Source organism: Nyctereutes procyonoides, unplaced genomic scaffold, assembly GCF_905146905.1.
Source record: "Nyctereutes procyonoides isolate TBG_1078 unplaced genomic scaffold, NYPRO_anot_genome, whole genome shotgun sequence".
Taxonomy (NCBI): Eukaryota; Metazoa; Chordata; class Mammalia; order Carnivora; family Canidae; genus Nyctereutes; species Nyctereutes procyonoides.
Window position 1 is genome coordinate 18607265 of NW_026575030.1, and position 22676 is coordinate 18629940.

Genomic DNA, 22676 nt, shown 5'->3' on the forward strand with positions numbered 1-22676 from the left:
GGTGAGCGTCTGGAAGTGCTGCTGAAATCACTGGTGGTGGGGCTGGAAGGGGGCCTGCCCCCCCCCCCCTCCGAGCCTGCCCAGGGTCCAACATGGTCTGGCCTTTGCAGTGCTTGGACGTGATTCCAGAAGGGGGGCCCGTTTGCATCGTCCTGCGTGGCCGTGGTGCGTCCGTGGTGCCCGCTCTCCTCCCCTTGACTGCACCTTCCCGTAGTAAATACTGTGTGTGTGTGTGTGTGTGTGTGTGTGTGTGTGTGTGTGTTGGGGGGGTTGGACTTTTTCTGGTCTCTCCGAGTTAATTCTTGGAGAGGCAGGGCAAGTGCTGGTCCTCAGTCCCGGACTCGTGAGGTTATTTAGGGAGGAGTGACTTTTGAGGTATTCTGAGGTTTGGCACCTTCTGGGGTTCGCCTTTTCCTTCACAACTGCTCAAGGGGCTTTACAGATCAACGGGGGACCCGAAGAAAGTGTCCGGGGGGGGCTCTGTTGGCTGCGGGGCCGTCTCTGCTCGCCCTGGGAGGAAAGTCCGGGAGAGAGAGGAAGGTTGCTGGGTCCTGCTCGGGCGAGGGCGAGTGAGTCATGGGCAGGTGGGGCCGGGTGGGAGGCGGCGGAAGGACCTATTTCCTTCCCTTCGACAACACAGCGTGACCCAGCGGGGGACCGGCGCGGAGGTCAAGGCCCACAAGACCTGCTCGAGCTTGGTCTGTGTGTGTGAGTGTGTGTTTGTCTCGGGTTTTCGGGCTTTCTGTGAGCTTGTTTCTGTTGTAAACTCCAAACAGATGTCCCCGGTTCAGCTACGCCCGGTCAGCTGCAAGCTGTCCTAAGGCGCTGCCAAGACTGCCTGCCTCCAACTATTTGTTCCCTTTGCCCCTTTGGGCTCCGTTTCCTGTTGCAGAAATGAGTCCCACTCCTGGTCTTCCCTGCCGTCGGGAGGCCGCTCTGCTTTGTTTTCACCGTGATTATGTTTTGGGCAGCGAGGCCCAGTCCCCAGGAGCCTGGAATCCGTTGCAACCAAGGAGGAAGGGAGGGCGAAAGATTTTCTTCCTAATTAACAGGAGCGGTTTAAGCATAAGATTAATCTAAAAACAAAAAGCAAAGGGTTGGCGGGTGAGTGGGAAATAACTCTAAGATACTCAGAATCACTTTGTAAGGGCATTAGGACAAGGTCCAGGCCTTGGAATCTGTTCTGTCTGGTTTGGTCGCAAGTCCCAATCCTTCTCCCCAAATACCCCAGATACACATCACTGCATGCAATTGAAAACCCCAGGTAGAGAGAGGTCAGGGGAGTAAGATCCCCGTGGGCCTTCCCCGCAGCTCTCACCTGACCAGCAGGCAGCTGTGTGGCCCGTCACTATCTTGCATGACTGGATTTCACATTTCAAGTTATTTTCACCCATTGCCAAGTTCCTCTGCTCTTTGAAACTGGTGAGAACATCAAAGAGGGTGAAGATCATAGGGTGAATTGTTGGTGGGGGGGCAGGGTCGACATGTCTTTGTTCTTTTTTTATTTTTTTATTTTATTTTTTAAAAACGATTTTATTTATTTATTCATGAAAAATACAGAGAGAGAGAGAAGCAGAGACACAGGCAGAGGGAGAAGCAGGCTCCACACAGGGAACCTGACGTGGGACTCAATCCCGGGACTCCAGGGTCACGCCCTGGGCCGAAGGCAGGCGCTAAATCGCTGAGCCACCCAGGGATCCCCCGTTCTTTTTTTTTAAGATTTTTTTTTTTTTAATGAGAGTTTGGGAGTGGGGGAGGGGCAGAGGGAGAGGGAGAGCCAAGCAGACTCCCCACCGAGTGTAGAGCCTGCGGCCCCCAGGCTTGATCACACGACCCTGAGATCCTGACCTGATCTGATATCGGGCACCCCTATGCGCCCTCGTTCTTAACCAATTAATGGTCTAGTGACGATGCCGAGGTTGGCTTCTACCTGTGACTGATGGCGGCATGGCGATTGGTCGGAAAGTTCGGACAAATGACATTTAAACCAACGCCATCAATAAATATAGGGCAACTGTCTCTCCAGAGTCTGATTTTCCCAGTTATCTGATTTATAAACAGGGAAGGTCGAGGAAGGAGGAAGAAGAAAATAAGCAGAATGCAAAAGAACCGGTTCCCTCCCTGACTCCTGGCTCCGTCCCCTTCCCTCGACTTTTTGGCGTTTAGCCCCACTGCACCCCAGAGCCCTCCGGCTGATGTAACTCTAGAAGAGATGCGAAGGTGATAGGTGATTCACCTCTTCTTACATCTCAGTCTTCCAGGGATGATATCACTAGTGTAAGAAGAGAAGTTTGAATGAAAACAAAACAAAACAAAACAAAACTGAACACTAATTTCCTCCTGACACTCATAGGGGAAAGAGTGGTGTGTCGGAGAACTTGGATGATGCTCACCTTCCAGGGAGCGCCTGGGGTCTCATTTCCTCATCACATCTGGCTTTTCCTCTTGAAGGAGAGGCTCATGTTTCTGCTTTGCGTAACCCGATGGTACTTTACATGCAGTGAATGCTTTCCACCTTCCTCCTCAGCCCGAGTAGTCCTGTGTGGCTGACAGCGTGCTTGACAGCATGAAATGTGGAGTGACGTCGCGGCCAGAGAGACCTTGCAGGGCGGAGGCTCTCCTCGATGGCGAGAGCGTCCTCCCTGTCCTTTGTATCCTTGGCTGTGTGTCGTCGGTGGGGGGACGGGGAGGTGGGGCGACGCCAGCCCACGGTGGTCCGCAGCTGCCTGGGCACCTAGGACCGCGTGTTGTCAGGGGGGATGGGGAGGTGGGACAACGCCAGCCCATGGTGGTCCGCAGCCGCCTGGACACCTAGGACCATCGGCGGGCGATGGAGGAGGCACCGATGCCAGGGCTCAGGGCACCCTGCACTCTGGGCGCCAGGTGTTTGCGCCCACGGCCACATCTGGCCCTGCCTTTATGCAGCCAGGCATTTCCTGCTCCGGCCTGCTGCTCTGTGTCCACAGGCCACAGTGTTCCTGAGGCCAGCCCCCCCCACCCCGTGACCTGCTCCGAGGGGACCCCATGTGACAGCCTTGATTGAGCACCGTTTTGCCAGCTTGAAAGGTGGGGAGGGGCTGGAGCTTGACACTCATTCCTCCTCTCTGGGTTGGTTCCGTGGCACCAGCGGCATGGCATGTCTCTCACCACCTCCCCCCCCCCCGAGGGTGGCCCCATGGACACCCTCTCTCCGGCTCAGTCCCGTCCCATTTCCTCCTGGAACGCATCACTTCCCTCTGGCTTCTCCGATTGCCCGGCTTCCCACACCTTCCTGTCTTCATTTCTTGTCCTTCTCACAAGCCTCACTCAGACCCTACACATCAAAGGAAGCCCCAAGTTTAAGGGACAAACACCCCAGACACACAGTCACCAGCTGGCAGCAGCCCTGCAACCCCTGGGCACGTGCTGGCCCCGCTGCCCATCTCAGACCAACAAACTGGGTCTTCAAGGGGGGGTGTCCTGCGCGAGGTCACCCAGGCTGCAGACTCTGGAGCCCACGCTCTTCTCACATTTCTCCAGCTCTTAATGCTTAGAACCAGATTTTTATTTTTATTTTATTTTTAAAGATTTTATTTATTCATGAGAGACACAGAGAGGCAGAGACACAGGCAGAGGGAGAAGCAGGCTCCATGCAAGGAGCCCGATGTGGGACTCGATCCTAGGACCCGGGGATCACGACCTGAGCCAAAGGCAGATGCTCAACCACGGAGCCACCCAGGTGTCCCAGAACCAGATTTTTAGCTTTGGGATCCCAGAAAGTGGCAGTTGAATTTCTCTGCGATTTCCCCCTTTCTCTATGTTTCATGCATGGCGGACGCTTGATAGTGTCTGTCACGCCATTCGTAGACGGGGCACTCCTGCCACCAGGTGTGAATGAGTGTGTCCTGGCCGCCTGATGCTGGAGGTGGAAAGGGCGGGTGGTGTCTTTGGGGCCGGAATGCTCCGGGTGGGTGGGGAGGCGGCCCCCAGAGGCACCTGGCTCCTCTCGCTTCTGCCCTGAGATCTGGTCCGACGAGATCTCACCCTAGAAGAGCAGGTCTAGTTTGAGGGTGGGGGAGCTCTTCCCATTGCATCATGATTATTAATCATCCGTGTCTGTCCTGGTCGCCTGGATAGCCAAGGACAGGCGTGTGTCTTCAGGCATCTCTGATTCACCAAGCTTAGCACAGAGCCTTGTGGCAGCTGGCCCCGGGAAAGGCTGCGGAGGGACCGGGAGGAGTGCTCCGGCCAGGGGAACGGTGGGACAACAGGGCATTGCCTGGATGGGGGAGTAGAGGCTCCTTTGTTTTTTGTTGTTCCTTTTTTTTTTCTTTTTTTAAAGATTTTACTTATTTATTCATGAGAGACACAGAGAGAGGCAGAGACCCAGGCAGAGGGAGAAGCAGGCTCCACGCAGGGAGCCCCATGCGGGACCCGATCCCGGGCTTTCAGGGTCACCCCCTGGGCTGCAGGCAGGTGCCAAACCCTGCATGGGAGCCCGACATGGGACTCGATCCCAAGACCCCGGGGTCACGCCCTGGGCCAAAGGCAGATGCTCAACCGCTGAGCCACCCAGGGGTCCCTGTTGTTGTTCTTTTTGTTGCTAGAGAGAGAGATGGACAGAGTGTGAGATGGGAGGAGGGGAGAGGGAGAGGGAGACAGAGAATCCTTAGCAGGCTCTGGGCCCAGCATGGAGCCCAGTGTGGGGCTCAATCTCACGACCCTGAGATCATGACCTGAGCTGAAATCAGGAGTTGGCTGCCTAACCGGCTGAGCCTCTCAAGGGTTTGAGGACATATATTTATAAAAGAGGGAGGATTGGGGTTCAACTGACTCCTCTACAGGAGGTAGACTCGATTCCTAAGAGTTTCCTTGGAGCTTCCCTGGCCTTCCTCGGGAGGGTTGGTTCTACTTTGAAGAAAGATGGTTTGTTTGGAATTGGCTCTGGATGGAGTTGGGGTCCCCTTCCTGCTCATGTCAGCCCCAAGGTTATAGCCTCAGTCCCTCGGGTTGGAGTCACAGGAAGGTTCAGAAGGCTTGAATGCTGCTGCAGCGCGGCAGGAAGCCCGAAGGAAGAGCCTTGGGGGCAGTCCTCGGAGTGACCTGGAGCCCCTCCCTCTGCAGTAACCTGATCCAATCACTTCCCTCCGTGGCCTCAGGCCCCTCAGGAGCGGAGTGGACTGGTCGGTCGAGTAATAGCAAGGCTTCCAGCATTAGTGCCATGAATTGAAGGAGAACAGAGGTTAAGTTCGGGTGTTTTCCTGCATCCCTACATCCCATCCCTAGTGGGACACAATAGAAGACACCTCTGACCCGGGACTCTGGGGATCAGGGCTCGTCTCGGGGACCCACTGTGGCCTGGACCCCCCGTCCCCATCCAGGGTTTAATGTGGAAGTGCTCTTGGCTAGGCCAGGCAGCCCTTCCACCACCTCAAAGCTCGGAAGCCTCAGTGGGTCCCAAAATGGGGACCGACACTGAATCTGAGGGCCAGGTCAGGGCCAGGTAAGGGAGCATAAGAGGACTCGCCCAAGGTGGATCTCTCAGCAGGATGCAGCCAACCTCTTCCCAAGGCACCACCCTGCCCTCCCCTCGAGACTCAGCAGGACGAGCGGGGTCCCTCCTCGGGCCGTGGCCAACTGTGTGCATGAGAAGCTCCCTTCCCTTCTGCAAGGGGTAAGCTCCGTGATTTTGTCTCCTCAAGCTATTGTTTCACAGCCTACAGTGGATGTCTCTTCCCTAAATGCCCCTTTTAGGGAATTAACATTTTATTTTTATTTTTTAAAGATTTTACTTATTTATTCACGAGAGACACAGAGAGAGAGGCAGAGACCCAGGCAGAGGGAGAAGCAGGCTCCCCACTGGGAGCCTGATGCAGGACTCCATTCTGTGACCCCGGGGTCACGCCCTGGGCTGAAGGCAGCTGCTCAACCACCGAGCCACCCAGGCGTCCCTAGGGAGTTAACATTTTAATAGAGGACTCTTGAATCTTCAGAGCCCCTGAGATATAAAATGCCAAATAAGAAGGGGTTTGGGGGCACCATGATGGAAGGAGGCAGGAAGAAACATTTTGGTGCAGGGAGCACCTCTCCTCACTTTACAGATGTCCTGACACCATAACCATCTTCCCGAAGGTTCCACTCTTGCTGCTGAACTCATACAGAAAAAGAGAAAGTAAAAAAAAAAAAAGAAAGAAAGAAAGAAAAAAAAAGTGCTGTTTCCAAGGTCATGTGAGCTCACGGAGGGAGGGGGGTGGGTGGGGCCACAGGGTCCGCATCAGCGGGCTTTCAGTTCTGTGTTCCAGTTCAGGGCTTGCAGATGATTCCCAGGCACCATCTCAGTCTGCAAAACCAGCAGCAGCAGTTCCTTATTTACGGCTGCTGTCTGTCGTCCGCCAAGGCCTCCTCTGCAGAGAAGCTTGTCTTCGCCTTTGCCTGCCACGTTGCACCCCAGGGCCCCCGATTCTTGGATTCTCAGGGAAAACTGTTCACCACCTGGTTTCCAGTGGAAGAGCTCATCTCTTTAAGAGAGCACCATGGGGGAGCCCTGGGTGGCTCAGTGGTTTGGCACCTGCCTTTGGCCCAGGGTGTGATCCTGGGGTCCCAGGATCGAGTCCCGCATCGGGCTCCCCGCATGGAGCCTGCTTCTCCCTCTGCCTGTGTCTCTGCCTCTCTCTGCGTCTTCCACGAATAAATAAATAAAATCTTAAAAAAAAAAAAAAAGCACCACGTGCTTAGGTGCTCCTGGTTGTCTTAGACCAAACCAAATAGTGCTTGTCCAAAAGGGATGTGCAGGTGCCCTGAGCTGTGGGAGGCCCATCCTCTCGTACCTGCCGCAGTTGTTGCCGCAGAGGAGAGCTCCCAGAGTCCACGGCTGACCAGACCTGTTTGGACGTGTTCACGCTGCTGAGGTCAAAGGAAGTCTTAGCCTTACACTGTGTCTCCACCGTTCCATTCCTTGACCTCGGTCTTAGCAAATGTCCCATACTAGCTGACAGATATGGGGTTGGTGGTTGGGGAGGGTGGCAGGCCCATTCCTGTGCACAAGGCTCTACGAAATGGCTGGACGAAAACCGGACTTGGGATCCGGTGCCAGCCCTGGTTTTCCTAGACAGTCGTTCTTTACCTCAAACAAATCTCCTTTGGGGGGCCAGTTCTTTCTGCGAAACAGAGATAGTAATATTCAAACTTCCTCTCAGATCGTTTTGAGGTCCAAAATCTAAAAAATTGGACGAACAGGTGCTTTGTCAAGGGTAGCGCAGGAAAGGAGTGGCTGCTCCTGGAATATTTAGATCGAGATAACAGTGGGGACGAGTGAGCCTTAGTGGGGCTCCCCCATAGCGCGAATGTGTCATGGGCAGGAACATTTTCCATGAAGCACATTCCAGGACCGACGGAGGGAAAACAGGCAAAATGAGAAGTAATCTATTAAGAATAGGAAACAGTAGGTGGGTGTCTAAATGGCATGCCCTATGTGGAAAGATTATGGGCTAACTTTCCGTCTGACACTCCAGATAGCCCTGTGTACTCCGTGGCTCTGTCTCCAGCCCAGTCTCTTCCATCAGGTGTGGCAGGAGAGCGTGGCTGCCGCCTGTGCTCTCTGGTGGGATTTTTATTTGTTCTTTGTAATGGGATTCATTTTGTCGGCATGTGATCATCAGCCCGGATCATCTACTGTGACTAGGGTCCTATACTCAGGCACACACACGTGTGCGCGCGCACACACACCCCTTTCCCAAAAACTTTCCACAAATATTTGCAATCATAATTTATTTACTTATTTTTTAAGATTTTATTTATTTATTCATGATAGACATAGAAAGAGAGAGAGAGGGGCAGAGACACAGGCAGAGGGAGAAGCAGGTTCCATGCAGGGAGCCCAATGCGGGACTCGATCCCGGGACCCCAGGATCACGCCCTGGGCCAAAGGCAGGCGCCAAACCCCTGAGCCCCCCAGGGATCCCCTGCAATCAGAATTTAATTCATCTCTCAGACGTTTCTGAAATGGACACAGTCCTAAACAATTCTTTAGATTGCTTTGTAGAAATGTGGAGGTTCCGGGTTTTTATTGGAAACACTCTAGATAGAGCACAAATAGGAACACTTAGGATCCTCTCGTCCTCATGAAACTGTGGTGTGCGTGTGTGTGTTTGTGTTCCTGTGGGTATGCCTGGGACTGTGCTCAAGGGTGAATATGAGCTGTACCGTAAACTCAAGCTGTTGTGGTTGGCGTTAGTGTGAAACGATCAGTGAAAACTCATAGCGCAATGAGAGAGCTATGTTGATCCTCCCACATTCCTGCCAAGAAAAGCTTCAAATCGCATCACCCTTTCCTTTCCATTGTGCTCTGAGTTTTCCTTTATTGTTTATTTTTTATCTTAAAAGGTCCTTAACCTAACAGAAATCACCAATTTCCTTTAAGAATGCCCTTTATCCCTGGAGACCATGATCCAAAGACGCCTGCCGCTGGGATTGGCCATCGATGCTGGTTTGCTCAGGATGGTCCCAGTTATGCCCGAGGTCATTGCATAATAGGAGCAGAGCCACCATTCACTCTCAAAGTGTTCTAGTTGGGTGAGAGTGATATAGTTCCCCAATCTATCATGTAGGTAATTTTGACCTTAACCGTCACAGGTCTTCATTCATTCATTCCTGTGCTCCCCATCACAGGAGAAACATGTATAACGTATCTACTGTGTGCCCTTATAATGCACCAAGCATTGTGTGCCAAGCACTGTGCTGGTTGTGGGGGTGGGGTGGGAGGGAGTCTGAGATGGGGGGGATGAGGGTGGGAAACAAGGACAGAAACGTCCAGCAGCCCTTGCCCTCATGGAGCTCATAATCCATTGGAAAAGACCAAAACATGTAATATCTATCCAACATCAAAGGAGGTGTGGTCAATTTTGCGTGTAAAGAGTTGAGGACACACAGAGGATGGGCAGCCAACCCACCCCAATCCATTCAGGGGAGGGGGGTAGTCATAGAGGGCTTCCCATGAGAGACGATCATCCTCTTCAACCATCAAAATGGTCTCAAAGGAGTCATGAAATATTGCCCGATTTAGGTTCTAGAGGAAGCATAGCTTTCTAGAGCTTTTTTTTTGTTGGGGGTGGGGTGGGAAGGTGGTTGGAGGATGTGTTTGAAAATCTACCTGCAACCTCTCTCCAACCCTGTACTTCTAAAGGCCAGAATAAGATTTGGGTTTCCTTTCTCCTTTGTCCGTTTCCTGACGCGTGAACTTGGCAACCAGAAGGAATAGAATACGGTGGGTAGAATTAGTTAGGGTGAGGCATTCCAGCTGCTTTAACAAATCTACTCACCGGCTTAACGTAGTAAGGGCTTATCGCTCACCTATGCACTGTTCTGAATGAACAGTCTTGGTGGTCGAACTGTCATTCTGGGGCCCAGGCTCTGTCTGTATTGTGACTCCACCATTTTCTGGAGCAGGAGTCCGCCAAATTGGGCCTGCCGGCTGCTTGTGCGTATGAAGTTTTACTGGAGCACAATCTCACTCATTCGTTCACCTACTGTCTATGACCGCTTTGCATTATAAGAGCACAGTTGAGTAGCTGCAGCAAAGACCACATAGCCCACAAGCCTAAAATATTTATTAATCCGGCCCATCACAGAAAACATTTGCTGACTACTACCCCAGTGCCTTGGAATTCTCTCCAGGTCTTCTGCGTCTACCAGACAGTGTCCTCCAGTAGATTAAAAAAAGAGTGTGCACGAGCTTTTGGAGATTTTAATGGGCAGGCCTGTAAGGGACACACACAACTTCTGACCACATCCTGTTGGCCAGAGCTCAGCTCACAGAGACAGGTACCTACAAGAGCAGCTGGGAAATGCAGCCTCGCTCAGGTATATTTGAGCAAAGACCTCAGGAGGATCAAGGAGGAATTGCTATTGACAAGAGGCTGTGAAGGCATATGCATCATTTGGTTGGTGCCCGGTCCTGTTTGGGTTTGCTCAGGACCCAGAGTTCGAGGAACTTTTCTTTTCCTTTTTCTTTTTTATAAAGATTTTATTTATTTATTCACGAGAGACACAGAGAGAGGCAGAGACATACAGGCAGAGGGAGAAGCAGGCTCCACGCAAGGAGCCCAACGTGGGACTCGATCCCGGGATCCCAGGATCATGCTCCGGGCCAAAGGCAGGCACCAAACCGCTGAGTCACCCAGGCACCCCTCGAGGAACTTTTCTGAAACAGATGGTGCAAACATTCGCTCAGGACTAAATGAAATGATCGAGGTGGCTGTCTCCTCCACAGGGGGTCTGGGAATTCCTGGCATCTTGGGAGCAGATCTTTAGGACTAAATGAAATGATCGAGGTGGCTGTCTCCTCCACAGGGGGTCTGGGAATTCCTGGCATCTTGGGAGCAGATCTTTCTCCTGAAGACAGCCCAGCGCCTGGAGGGGCAGCTTTGGTGCTTGAAAAGTCCTAAGATTTGCCTCCCTGCGGTGTGTCACAGGTGTCAGTGGGGCTGCAGAGGTGTGGTCAGCTCATTGTTCCCCAGTGTGCGGGGCAGAGCAGAGGCCCTCGCGCTCCCTTCTGCTCACTTGAGGGGAGATGCCTGGGCTCTTCTTCCCCACAGAGGCCCAGCTCCTCCCCCCGGGGGGCCGGACGCTCGCGAGAGGCACAGCTCTGCTCTCTAGGCGAGAGTGGGAACTAACAGATGTGGGAGTGGTGGCTGCAGACTCGGGAAGGGCCGCCATGGACTCCAGCCCCAGCCGGGGGTCTCATAGAGGTGTCCTGTCGGAGATGTCTCTACCAGCCGGCGGAGTCTGCGCATGGACCCAGAGGGTGGGCAGGACGGGGAACTTGCACTCTATGCTTTGTACTGTGCTGTGCTGGTGGGATTATTTATTTTGTTTATTAGCATGGTATACGTATAATACCCTAATCTAATTTTATTTTATTTATTTATTTTCATCTAATCTAATTTTAAAAGAAAGAACTGCATAATGCATTTTAGAAATGTTTTAATTCAAAATGGTATTTTAGAAAAGGCTTAGGGGACCCGACAGGGTTTTTTGGAAATTTACTGCCACAGGTGCTAATGGAATATGGCCTCGCTTTCTTAGCCTTTATTCTTTGATATGTTTAGAAATAAACCTGCAAATAGTTGAAATGCACGTGCTATTATCAAGGGGGAACGAAAAGAAGAAAGGAAGGAAGGAAGAAAAGAAAGAGGAAGATAAAGGCGTTAAGCCGCGTCTTTTCCAGAGGTCACCACCCCCGGGAGACACACAGGGTCCAACTCAGAGGCTGGCTCGCAGCCCCTCTCTCCTCCTGCCAGGCTCCTTGTGTGACGTTGCACAGAGAAGTTCAGTCCCTGAGGTCAAGTGCCCTCGTTTGTGAGTCGGGATCCTCGTGCTACCTTACGGTATCGTGCGGTTCAAAGAACATCAAGACTATGAGCCACTTTTTATGGAAAAGTGTGATACAAAAGTGAGGAATTTTCATTGCTGTCCTCTGGGAGGGACCCAAAGGGCAGGCGTCGGGGGGCCCCAGGGGGTTGGACACTGTGGCCGAGACAGGTTATGGCCACGTGGTGGCCGAGTCTGCTCTGTCCTGTTTTTTTTTTTTTTTTTTTTTTTTAAGATTTTATTTATTTATTCATGAGAGACACAGGCAGAGGGAGAAGCAGGCTCCATGCAGGGAGCCCGATGTGGGACTCGATCCCAGGACCCTGGGATCATGCTCTGAGCCAAAGGCAGACGCTCAACCACTGAGCCACCCAGTCGTCCCCTCTCTGTCCTTCTATGTTACTTCCTGGGGGTGCCGCTTCCCCCAAACTTCTTGGGGGTGGAGACCCGGTGTTTCCTCAGGATCTGCATTACAGGAGGCCAGATCCTCCCTGGCGTGGCCCCACCAGGGACTGTCCCCATGGGAGGCGCGTCTGGCCAGCACGCTATCCTCTGTCCTGAGGAGGAGGCTGCCCTTCCGGGTCGGTGGCACTTCTCTAACGTTGTAAGAGATACAACTTTCTCTCCTGAAGCTCATAACCACTCACGGGGGCAGGCAGGGGAGGCATCAATGACTCAGTTTTCAGGTGAGAGACCTGGGGATTAAAGAGTAGAACGGAGGAGAAAGGAAGACGGCTGATGAGTGTTCAGCGCCTACCGTATGCACGGCCAAAGCGCATGCACTGCACGGAGGTGGAGTACGTAATGGGCAGATGGGAAGTCTCGCTCTCCAGGTTGAGGCCCTATAAGCACAGAAGGACACAGGACAGAGGGATTAAGGGCCAGGGATCCTGGGGGCCTGGGTGCAGGTGGGCAGCAGAGTAATAGAGAGGGGTTGGTGGGGAGGCTGGGGGGGAGGTGGGCGCTGCCAGTAAGAGTCTGTGGGTGGGGCTGGGGCCACAGCTCCCATTATGAGGCTGTCATCAAAGTGCCCAAATAAATAAGGGTTTGCAATTACAGGGAGTTGTGGGTTTGGGAATCTCCCAGCAGCGGGCCCAGATGTTAATTAAGCCCAAGATAGGTTATTATCTCTCTCCATTGGATTGAACAGAGGGAAATTGATGCAGATGGCAGGTTGGGGACTTGCCCATGTGGCTGTTACGTGTTATTATTTCTGGTTTTTAAGAGGAACCCAGCCCGGACCTTTGGGGCACAGCCGAGGGGCAAGGCCAATTTTCAGTGCTAGTCACTGAGGACATTTCCCACCCCTCCCTCATAGTTACAGAAGGGCCTGGCCAGGCACTCAGCATTCGCTCCATGGCTTTCTGGAGCCACCTGGCTGCCGCAGAGTCCAGAGCAGAGTGTGGGGGCACGGAGCGCAGGAACCCTAGAGGCTGGTCTGTCCTAAACATCTCAGCACAGATGGGCAGGAGAGGTAATAAAATGGTTAACAGCCAGCATGGCATGTTCCCCCCATCTGAATGGGCGTGGGCCAGAGAACTGGCCTAGCACACGTCCTGGGGGACACTTTAGGGCCAGCTGCTAACTCTTTGCTGGGTCTTGGACAGGTGTGTGTTTCGGGGGGAGCCCAGAGGAAGAGGCTGGGTGGCCAGGGTGGCACAAGGAGGAGGACTGCAGGGAAGCTTGCTTTAGGGACTATTTACCAACAGATGTGGAAACAACTCAGCCTTTCACCAGCCGGTATGGTGCTCAATTAGCAGGACGTCAAACATGAGAACAGCATGGTTTTTATGTAAATCGATTTACAAATACCAAAGCTAAAAAAAAAAAAAAGACAAATATCGGAGTTTTTACAATAATAATATTTTGATAATAATACTATAATTATTATTATTTTATGTTATTTTATTATGAATAACGATATTTTGTCCCTTCACAGAAGCACCAAGGGGTTCTGCTGTCGTGCCTCCTTCGTAATGAGCAGCCTTTTTAAAATTTATTTTTTATGTTTTATTTTTTATTTATTTTTTATGAGCAGCCTTTCTAATAGCAAGAGGATGTTCCTGATTTGCTAGTCAGGGGACAGCAGGCCTTGGCTAACTCTCTGCTTTGGGGTGGGGGGGTGAGGTAAGTCATTCTTCTGCGATCAGCATCTTCCCCCAGCAGAGGTTTTTGTGTTGTTGCAAGACAAAATGTTCCCGGTAGGTGGTCACCTGGTCGTCCGTCCCTGTCTACCTTTATAGACCAAGTCACTATACATTGATGCAAAAGTTAGGTTGCTTAGAATTCATCTTTTTATTCCGAGCATCCGTTGAAACACCTGTCACAGAAAGTGCAGTCCAGGGGGCATTCCAGGGGCAGGGGCTGGGTGGCCATGGAGCTCCAGGGGAACGTGCCGGGGAGGCTGGAGCCGATGGCTGTTTACGCGAACGAGAGCTTCTCTGCCAGTCCACGAGGCGGAATTACAGGGCGCATCGCCCTTTGGTTGGCAGCCTGGGATGGGGGCTGCAATGATTTTGAGGCAAGAGCAGGGGAGTGACATGCTGTCGTTCATGCTGTCGCTGGCTTCAGCCACTGAGGGAGAACTGATTCTCAAGGACGTTATAAAGATTTCCTACATTGACTTTTACTGTGCGTGGAGACCCGGGACGGAGGGCGGAGCGTGGGCACGATCACGACGACCAAAGGGAGGCCTGGCTTACTTCTGAGCCTTGACCTTGCTTCCGAAGAGCTGAGTAATCACACCACCGACTATAAACTGATGATGGTGGGAAGATGACGTTCTGGAAGAGTAGAATGACCTTGTTATGCTCTACCTGGCAAAGACAAGTGACTTTAATTGTCTTCAGCGGCTCTGTTAAAAGGCTGGCTGAGCATTCGGGACAAGCCTGAGAGTGAACAGGCAGGCCTGGATCCCAAAGGCCAGTCCTCTGCGCGGATCTTGGGGATTAGAGACGCGGGAAAGAAGCCACCGACGCGGCTTGGCCGCAGCGTCTGCTGCAGCTCACCCGGAGGAGGCCTCATCCGAAGATGTAAGGAGTCCTCACTTAGGGGACCCTACTGTGTTCTTGCATTTCTTTTATTTTTATTTTTTTAAATATTTTATTTATTCATGAGAGACAGAGAGAGAGAGAGAGGCAGAGACCCAGGCAGAGGGAGAAGCAGGCTCCATGCAGGGAGCCTGAAGTGGGACTCCATCCCGGGACCCTGGGGTCATGCCCTGGGCTGCAGGTGGCGCTAACCGCTGAGCCACCCGGGCTGCCGCTTGCATTTCTTTTAAATGAACATTTCTGAGATGACTACACTCCTGTTAAATGCAGTTAAATCACATAGGAATGTTCATAAAGGATTTTTAGCACAATGATTAACTTTCACAAATAATAACTAATAGATACAGCTCCAAAGGTACTTTGTTATAGATTTTGATTAATTAATTGATTGATTTTAGAAAGGGAGAGAGAGAGCAGGGGTGGGGCAGAGGAAGAGCGAGAGAGAATCTTTTTTTTATTTTTTATTTTTATTATTTATTATTATTTATTATTATTATTATTTTTTTTTTTTTGAGAGAGAGACTCTTAAGCAGCCTCCACTCCCACCACGAAAGCCCACACGGGCTCAGTCTCACACTCCTGAGATCACGTCTTGAGCCAAAATTAAGAATTGGGCGCTTCGCCTCCTGAGCCTCGCAGGCATCCCTACGATGGTACTTTTATATCCATGATCTCATTTGGTCTTCAGCAGACTTCTGAGATGGGTAGACACTATTACTCCCATCTTACAGATGAGAAAATTAGGACACAGAGAGAGGAACTGACTTAGAACCACGCTGTCAGTGGTATTAGTGATCACGTGGTCACTAACTTCCTTTTTTTAGATGGAAAACCACCTGGAGAGAAGAGACTGGTCTCTTAGTAATTGGAGCAGAACTGACGTGCCAAAGGCGCTTTTTTGGGCAATCGTTTTAAGGAAACTACCTAAAATCCAGAACATTATCTATGCAATCCAGGACCTAAGTTTGAATGTTTTTGGGGAAAGAAGAACAGCTTCCCACCACCCTTGGGGTCAGGCTTGGACCAGAGCCCTTCACATGTGGTCAAAAGGCCATTTTGAACCCATAATTATTCCATTTAAAGCAACAGAAAAGACACAGAGCCTAAGAGATGGGGTTGTAAGTAGGAAGATGGGGCATTCCGTCCAGCCAGGGAGCGGGGCAGAGAGAACAGATACAGGTGGAGTCTTGGGATCCTCGGCCACGACAGGGAATTCTCAGTCCCTTCCCTGCACCTATACCTCTGTTTGCTGGGAGCCGTCCTAGGCTTTGGTGGGAGAGGTCCTTGGCTCTGCCCATGCCCACTGCCTTGCCCCATTGACTCCCTGGTGCCACCCCCTGCAGACCAGAGAGGCTTTCCCATCAGCCAGGACATGGTGCCAGGCACTGAAGAATAGGAGGCTTGCTCCAGGGCCCGGCCCTCCAGGAGCTTGTGAGCTTGAGAGGGAGGGAAAGGCAGAGGCACACAGACCCGGCCACGATTTCCCATACTAGGTTCCTCCACCGAGTTCTCCAACACCATGGAAATGTGGAGACACAGGGGCTGGAGGAAGAGGATGACGCTGATGAGCCCAGAGTGGGGAGTGGGATTTGTGACGGGAAAGAAGGCACGTTAGGCTGTATGAAGGTCCAGGGGCACAGAGAGCAAGTGTTTTGGGGTGTGTGTGAGGATGGAGAGGTGGATAGAGGGCAGGTCACGGAGAGCTTGTATATCCAACAATGTTTAACTTTTCACTGAAAACCATGGGTTTGCAGGACTTCAAGGATGGGCAGCATGGGGCCGCACAGGAGTGAGGAGGGTCTGCAGGCAGAGAGAGCAAGGAGGAGACTGTCCCTGTGGTTCAGGCAGGAGGTGAAGGCCTGGGTTGAAGGGGGGGGGAAGCTGGTGATGGGGGAAGGACACATTCTAGAATGATCTAGGAGACAGTCAGGGAAGAGGAGGTGTCCAAAGTGCAGGAGTTTGCCCATACCGGCTGAGCAGACTGACAGTCCCCCTCCCCACCTACACTCAGGGGTGCCAGGGTGGGAGCTTTGAACCGGCTATGGGAGAAGTGGTGACACCACAGAAATCAAGAAAGACTGCACATCAAGACCTTTTTTCCCCAGACAGCTGGTGGTCGCGCATTTCCCAACCCACTGTTGCTGAGACCCCTGCAACTCCTGCAGCTGTGGCTGGCTCAGAGTGGTGTCAGGGGCCTTGGAGATGGGCCTTGGCCAAGGGATAGGCTTGGGTAGGAGGAGGGTAAGGGAGGGCGCTTTCAGGGAATCCTACACTGTGAGCAAAGGCCCCCCTGTCTGGATACTTCAGGCGGAGGAGGGAGCTGAAGGGGTGCTCGGCGACCAGTTGTGGGCAACCACCAGCGGAGTCCTGGATTAGATCTTAGGGGCTGACGGGCCGCATGCATCAATGAGATATTCCTGAAATACAGTATATGATGCAGGTTTGTCATGAACTGGCTTATTAGCGCCTGACGTTCATCTTCACGGCATTCCCTGACTCCAAATGTAATGGCTCAGGAGTTACCCTAAGGGTGACTCAGAAGGGCGCCCGGGTGGCTCAGCTGGGCGTCTGCCCTCAGCTCAGGTCATGATCCCGGGGTCCTGGGATCAAGCCCCGCATCGGGCTCCCTGCTCAGCTCCCTGCTCCTCCCCTGTCTCTGCTGCTCACCCCTCCCCCATGATCTTTCTCTCTCCCTCCCAAATAACTAAATAAAATCTTTAAGAACAACGACAAAAAAAGGAATAACTTAGACATTTTCTAGATTATTATTTAGCAGGGGAGGAAACGGAGTCCAAGAGAGTATTTCAAAGACTTAGGTTAAGCCCACGAGGACTCCGAGCACTTGGTTCTGCCCTTTGGCAGGTAGGGATTCGGGTGGAGGCTCGGCCTCCTCGTCTGTAGGTGAAACTGTACCTCCAGCCTGGTTTGCGGTAATGGCTCGTCATGAGGACCAAGCCATGGAGATCCGGGGTACGGGTGCCGGGGGTGGTGACTGTCCGTATGCCCCCTGTGGTTAAAGGAAAAAAGCAAGCAAGATAGAGAAGGGTAAAGCCCTGCTGAGTGAAGGCTGAGTGAAGGCTGCTCAGCAGGGCAAAGGGACCGGGCCTCCCGGGGACGGGCGGGGCTGGGGGCAGCTGCGGCTGCTGGGGTGGGTTTCCGCTGCAGCGAGGCCGGCTCCAAGCCCAGCTCCGCTGCCCACCGGTGGGCTGGGTACTGCATCCCTGCGTGCCGCGCGGCCTCCCCTGTCACCGGGGAATGACCAAAAGTACCCATTTCTCAGGGTTGACAACGTGACCATTACGTGAGCTAACTCGGGTGAGGCCTGTAGGACAGTGGCTTCTGACGTTAGTCACTGCTTGACATAGATACTGGCTCTGGGCACTTGGCCACAAAGTCTAGAAACGTAGATAATATCTCATCGTGCGCTGTCTCTAACATCCATCAATATCGTTACGATATCACGTCAGCCCATCGATTATCTATTTGTCTGTGTTTCTCGACTTGCTGGTCAATCTGTGTCCCACCCTTTGGTCCTGACTGCCCAGGCGGCCGCCCTGACCCACTGGGGGACCCGGGACAAGATCCTAATCCCTCCGTGAAGAGGACAAGGCCTTCATTATACTTATTAATATGGGCCCCACCTCCAGGCTTGCCCAGATGGGTTGTTAGTGCTGCTCTCAGGTGTGTTGCTCACCCACGGCGGCCTGTTATTACACAAGCACACGGCGTATGAGGGATGGCCCGGGCTATTAATCTGGTTTCGCAAACCACGGTGACCAGGCACGTACTGGCATAAAGATACGCCTTCCCTCGGAGGAGGCTTGGTCCCAGACGCACGCGGAAAGGGTTCTGAGCCACCTGGGAGGGGGCCGTGGGAAAGGAATGTTCCAGAGACAGAAGGTCCGGAGTCGCAGACATGTACCCCGTGTTAACAAGGTTGAACATACAAAACCCCGAGCCTGCAAACCGGAAGCTATGGTGGTGCTTGACGGATGCTGTAAAACGGCTCTTGGCAAATAATTCATCCGTTTCTGTAAATACCCAGCTCTCTGGTTTGTTTAAATTATTTTTTTTATTTTAAAAATTTGAGTCGCATCGTTCTGGAGAACATCTATCACCTGGGAGGGCTTTCCTAGGATGGCTTAGCTCTTGAAACACTAAGCCGTGGGGTGTTACTGGATTTTACGTTAAAAAAGGTCTCCATGAGCTCAGGAAGCACTAGATTAAACACAATTAAGCAGGTTTCCTTCTTGCAGGACTTCTCAGAACCTTTAATATGGTAACAGGGCTTCTGAATTTCTGTAAGGTGCTGAAATCTATAGTTTTTTCCCCACATTTATTTGTCACCTTTTTAAAAAAATTGTTATTTATGCATGAGAGACACACAGAGAGAGGCAGAGACACAGGCAGAGGGAGCAGCAGGCTCTGTGCAGGGAGCCCCACGTGGGACTCGATCCCGGGTCTCCAGGATCACACGGTGGGCCGAAGACGGTGCTAACCTCTGAGCCACCCCGGCATCCCGTGCCCTGGGATAATCTACGTCAGGGCCACTCACAGCGTGATCCAAGTGGGGTTTGTGGGCTGGTGCTATTTCCCAACCTGTGTTATGACCAGTCCCGTGTGAGGGAAGTTCAGAAACTGAGCATTTAGGAACTTCTGCGGGAATCGACACTACCGGGACATCGGGGGGGGGGGGTATTTCATTCTTGGTAATTTACATTTCTTTAATTTACCCAGGTATTGATCTACAGCAGATTTTAACAACAACGAAAATAAAAGCGAACCTGACCTGATCCTCCAGCACAGATGTATGAGGAATAGTCGTTTATCAGATATTCCAACCGGGCTGCTGAGTATGTAGGCAGTAAACTGTACGACTCTAGGAAGCGCCACTCACAGGGATGACAGGGATGGTTCCCCGCGGCCTGAGTTGCAAACTGCACAACCTGCCCAGCATCCCTTTGATCCCAATACCCTTCCGACAAAGTCCATTTTGTCTTGCTTAAATTAGCTAGAGTCTTTTTATTGCTCTTTTTGTCGCCTTCAACCTAAGAAATTTAAATAGCACACGTTCTGTCCCAGTGGCCTCCCTCCAGCGGTCACCGTGTATAAAGGGACCTGGTTCTGCAGTCTGACTTTCCCGCCGTACGATTCACCCACTTTGCTGTCTCGGGTCTTAGGGAAGGAAGCAGCTATATACGTGCTGCTCTGGAGGATGCCAGATGCTCTTCTCCGCCAAACCCTCCGGAATTTATTTTATTTTTTTAAAGATTTTATTTATTTATTCATGAGAGCCACAGAGAGAGGCAGAGACACAGGCAGAGGGAGAAGCAGGCCCCATGCAGGGAGCCCGACGTGGGACTCGATCCCGGCACCCGGGGTCACACCATGAGCCGAAGGCGGCGCTAACCGCTGAGCCACCCGGGCTGCCCTAATATGTATTTTTAAATCATCTTCCATATATTATTTAGCTATTTAGTTTTTATTTTATATGAACTTTGTTATTATAATCTATTAACATTATATCAGTTTTATTAAGTTTACAGTATGATTCCAGTAAGATTACGTGAAAAATACTTGAAAAAACCACGGATTGCTTATGGATGTGTATGCGCGGTAAAGGGCCAAGTCACGCATGTGAAGAACAAACACCAAGTCTGACCAGGGGTTTCCCTTGGGATCAGACAGAGGGAAGGGGGGTGCGACACGGAGGCTTCAAAGCTATTTGTGGGGTTTTGCTTTAAAAAAGTACATCTGCGTGTGGATGAGAACTAATCGCTGAATGTCAAATAAAGGTGTAAAACTGAATAAAAAAAAAAAGTACATCTGCGGGGCGCCCGGGGCTCGGGCTGACGCAGGGCCTGCCCTGGCCGGCCGCTGTGAGGAGCCGCTTGCCCTCCCTCTGCCGCCGCGCCCCTGCCTGTGCTCCCTCTCGGTCAAATAGATAAATAAGATCTTTAAAAAAATTTAAAGAATAAATCTGAAGCAAATATGGAAGACGATGTTAGGGTCTGACAGAGCCTGGCGGCGGGTGCAAGTCACCCTGTTCTCTGCACTCCCCTGCATTTTGGGTGTATTTCATTAAAAAGAAGTGACGCACATAAAGCAGGGCACCAACGGGGCTGCCTGACGCGGGCGAGGTCACTGGGGAAAGCTGGCCGGGAGCGACGATCTCCCAAATTCCTAGAAGGCTGCGCGTCGCCGGCCCCAGGGCCTCCTGGACCCTCTGAGCCGATGTCACCACGGTAAATTGGAGCAAATCGGAGGAGCCTGCGGTTCAGGCTGTGTGTGTGTGAGTCTGTCCAGCTTCATTAGGAGAAAAAAAATGAATTGATTACACATTAAGCGCTACCTGTTCCCTGCTCCTAATAGACACGGAACTAGCAAACTGGCTAAAAATGCGGCTTAAAATCTGAACGACACACAAGCATAAAACCAGGCTTTGTCATCTCTCTGTCTTAGAAACGTGGAAAAGGCCGATCTAATCAGCCAGGTTGTTGTCTTGTGCCCTGGGCAGGTGCTCCCCTTCCTAGTCCCGGAGAGGGGTTGATTAGCCAACCGGATTCGCAGGGCAGCTGGGATGAAGCGTCTCCACTGCCTGGCCCTGGGCGACGAGACAACAGCCACAAGGAGTCCGCGGGGTGCACCGGCTTCAGCAGCGGCGCCCCGACTCCCGTCCCCCTGGGGCCCGGGGACAGGACCCGCTGGCGTCGGTGCAGGTGTGGTCAGTCGGGACGCGGTCGCACTTGGGCGGGCGGCATCCTCACAGCAGGGCCCCGGGAGGGCACAGAGAGGGCGGGCAGGTGACGTGGGGAGGGGGTGCAGGGGTCCCCCCAGAGCCCCGGGCAGCGGGGCCCGCTCGCACCTGCTCCAGACTCCAGCCTGTGAGACAACGCGTTTGTTGGTTTAAGCGCCCTGTCTCGGATACTTTGTCACGGCAGCCCTACAAAGGCAGGAAGGGCACTTGGGGTGGACTTTGGACTAACACTCATCCTACCTTCTTTTGAGACCTTTGGGTTGAGGAATTGATGTGGGCAGGGTGGGTGTCTCCTCTAGCATCGAGGGAGAGGAACCCGAACAGAATAGGCGATGTCCACGAAGGCTTTTCCCCTGTTACCCGGTTGCCATATTAACTGATAACTCTAGACCAAAAAAATACCACTTTTCTGCGGGAAGAACAAGGCCCTTCCTAGAGAACAGAGCTGATGGGATCCAACGGTATTGGGAGGCCTGCTTCGGACACGGACAGGTATTTACCGAGTGGCAAGGAAGGAGGGAGGAAGGGTCAGACATGGTGTTTCACCTGCGCCCATGAGAAGCACCTGCGAGCTCTCAGCACCCAGAGGCCGGCATCTCACCCCAGATTCCGATGTATGGAGTCTGGGGTGCTGCCGGGCATCAGGATTTTTGAAAGGCTCCCTGAGTGATTCTCATGCACCGTTAGGGTTGAGACGCACTAGTAGAAGTGCCTGCAGATTCTAGGTGTTTGGTTTACTGTATGATGACTGTAAATTGAGGAAAATTAGTAAAAGTATTAAAATATATAGGAAAGGGAGAAAACAAATTAAACAAAAAGGTGACATCCAGGATGTGATCAAACTCTGTAGTAACATCCTCAAATATTCAAACAATGCAACAGCTGTCTTGGAAAGAATGGCCCCAAAAGAGCAGCTCTGAGGTCAGTGGAATGATTTTGAACCATTTTGTCTGTTGGAGCCTCAGCATAACGGCTGGCATGAAGAAGCTTCAAGAAACAAAACAAAACAAAAAATAAAAAATAAAAATAAATAAAAATAAGAAGCTTCAAGAAACATTGGCCCATGAGGTATCATTTATTTATTTATTTATTTATTTTATTTTATTATTATTTTTAATTTTTTTCCATGAGGTCTCTTTAAGAAAAAGAGAAAGCCATGGTTCAGATTTCCCTTTGGTGCCTTCTTTTCTTCTCCAAAGAAATCTGGATCATCCTACTTATCCCCCAAAGCCTTCTTAATTCCTAAGAAGGCAAACCCAATTCCTTTTTTTTTAAACCTAATTCTTTAAATTGAAAAGTTAATCACCATGTATTCAAGATCCTGTATCCATTTTAAATGGGTTAACTGGTGATTCAGGAGAGGTGGATGCTCTTACGTGGTACGTGAGCCCTTTGTGAACATGGAGTAATCCATACCCGTAGCACACAGAGGTCCACTTTAAGGGACTGTAAAGTTTCACACTTTAATTAATTATAGGGGGCTATTGTTGGATAGCTTTGTATTTATTTTATTTTTTATTTTT

The 22676-nt window shown here is 51.6% G+C and overlaps 1 long non-coding RNA gene across 1 annotated transcript in view; it reads left to right on the top strand.

Annotated features, from left to right (window-relative positions):
- The first annotated feature begins 3971 nt into the window (after positions 1–3971).
- Positions 3972–22676, top strand: part of LOC129503928 (uncharacterized) — a 35571-nt gene continuing 16866 nt past the window's right edge. Inside the window, exon 1 of the long non-coding RNA XR_008663259.1 lies at positions 3972–5653. This is a non-coding gene — a long non-coding RNA (uncharacterized LOC129503928). The remainder of the gene's footprint in view (positions 5654–22676) is intronic.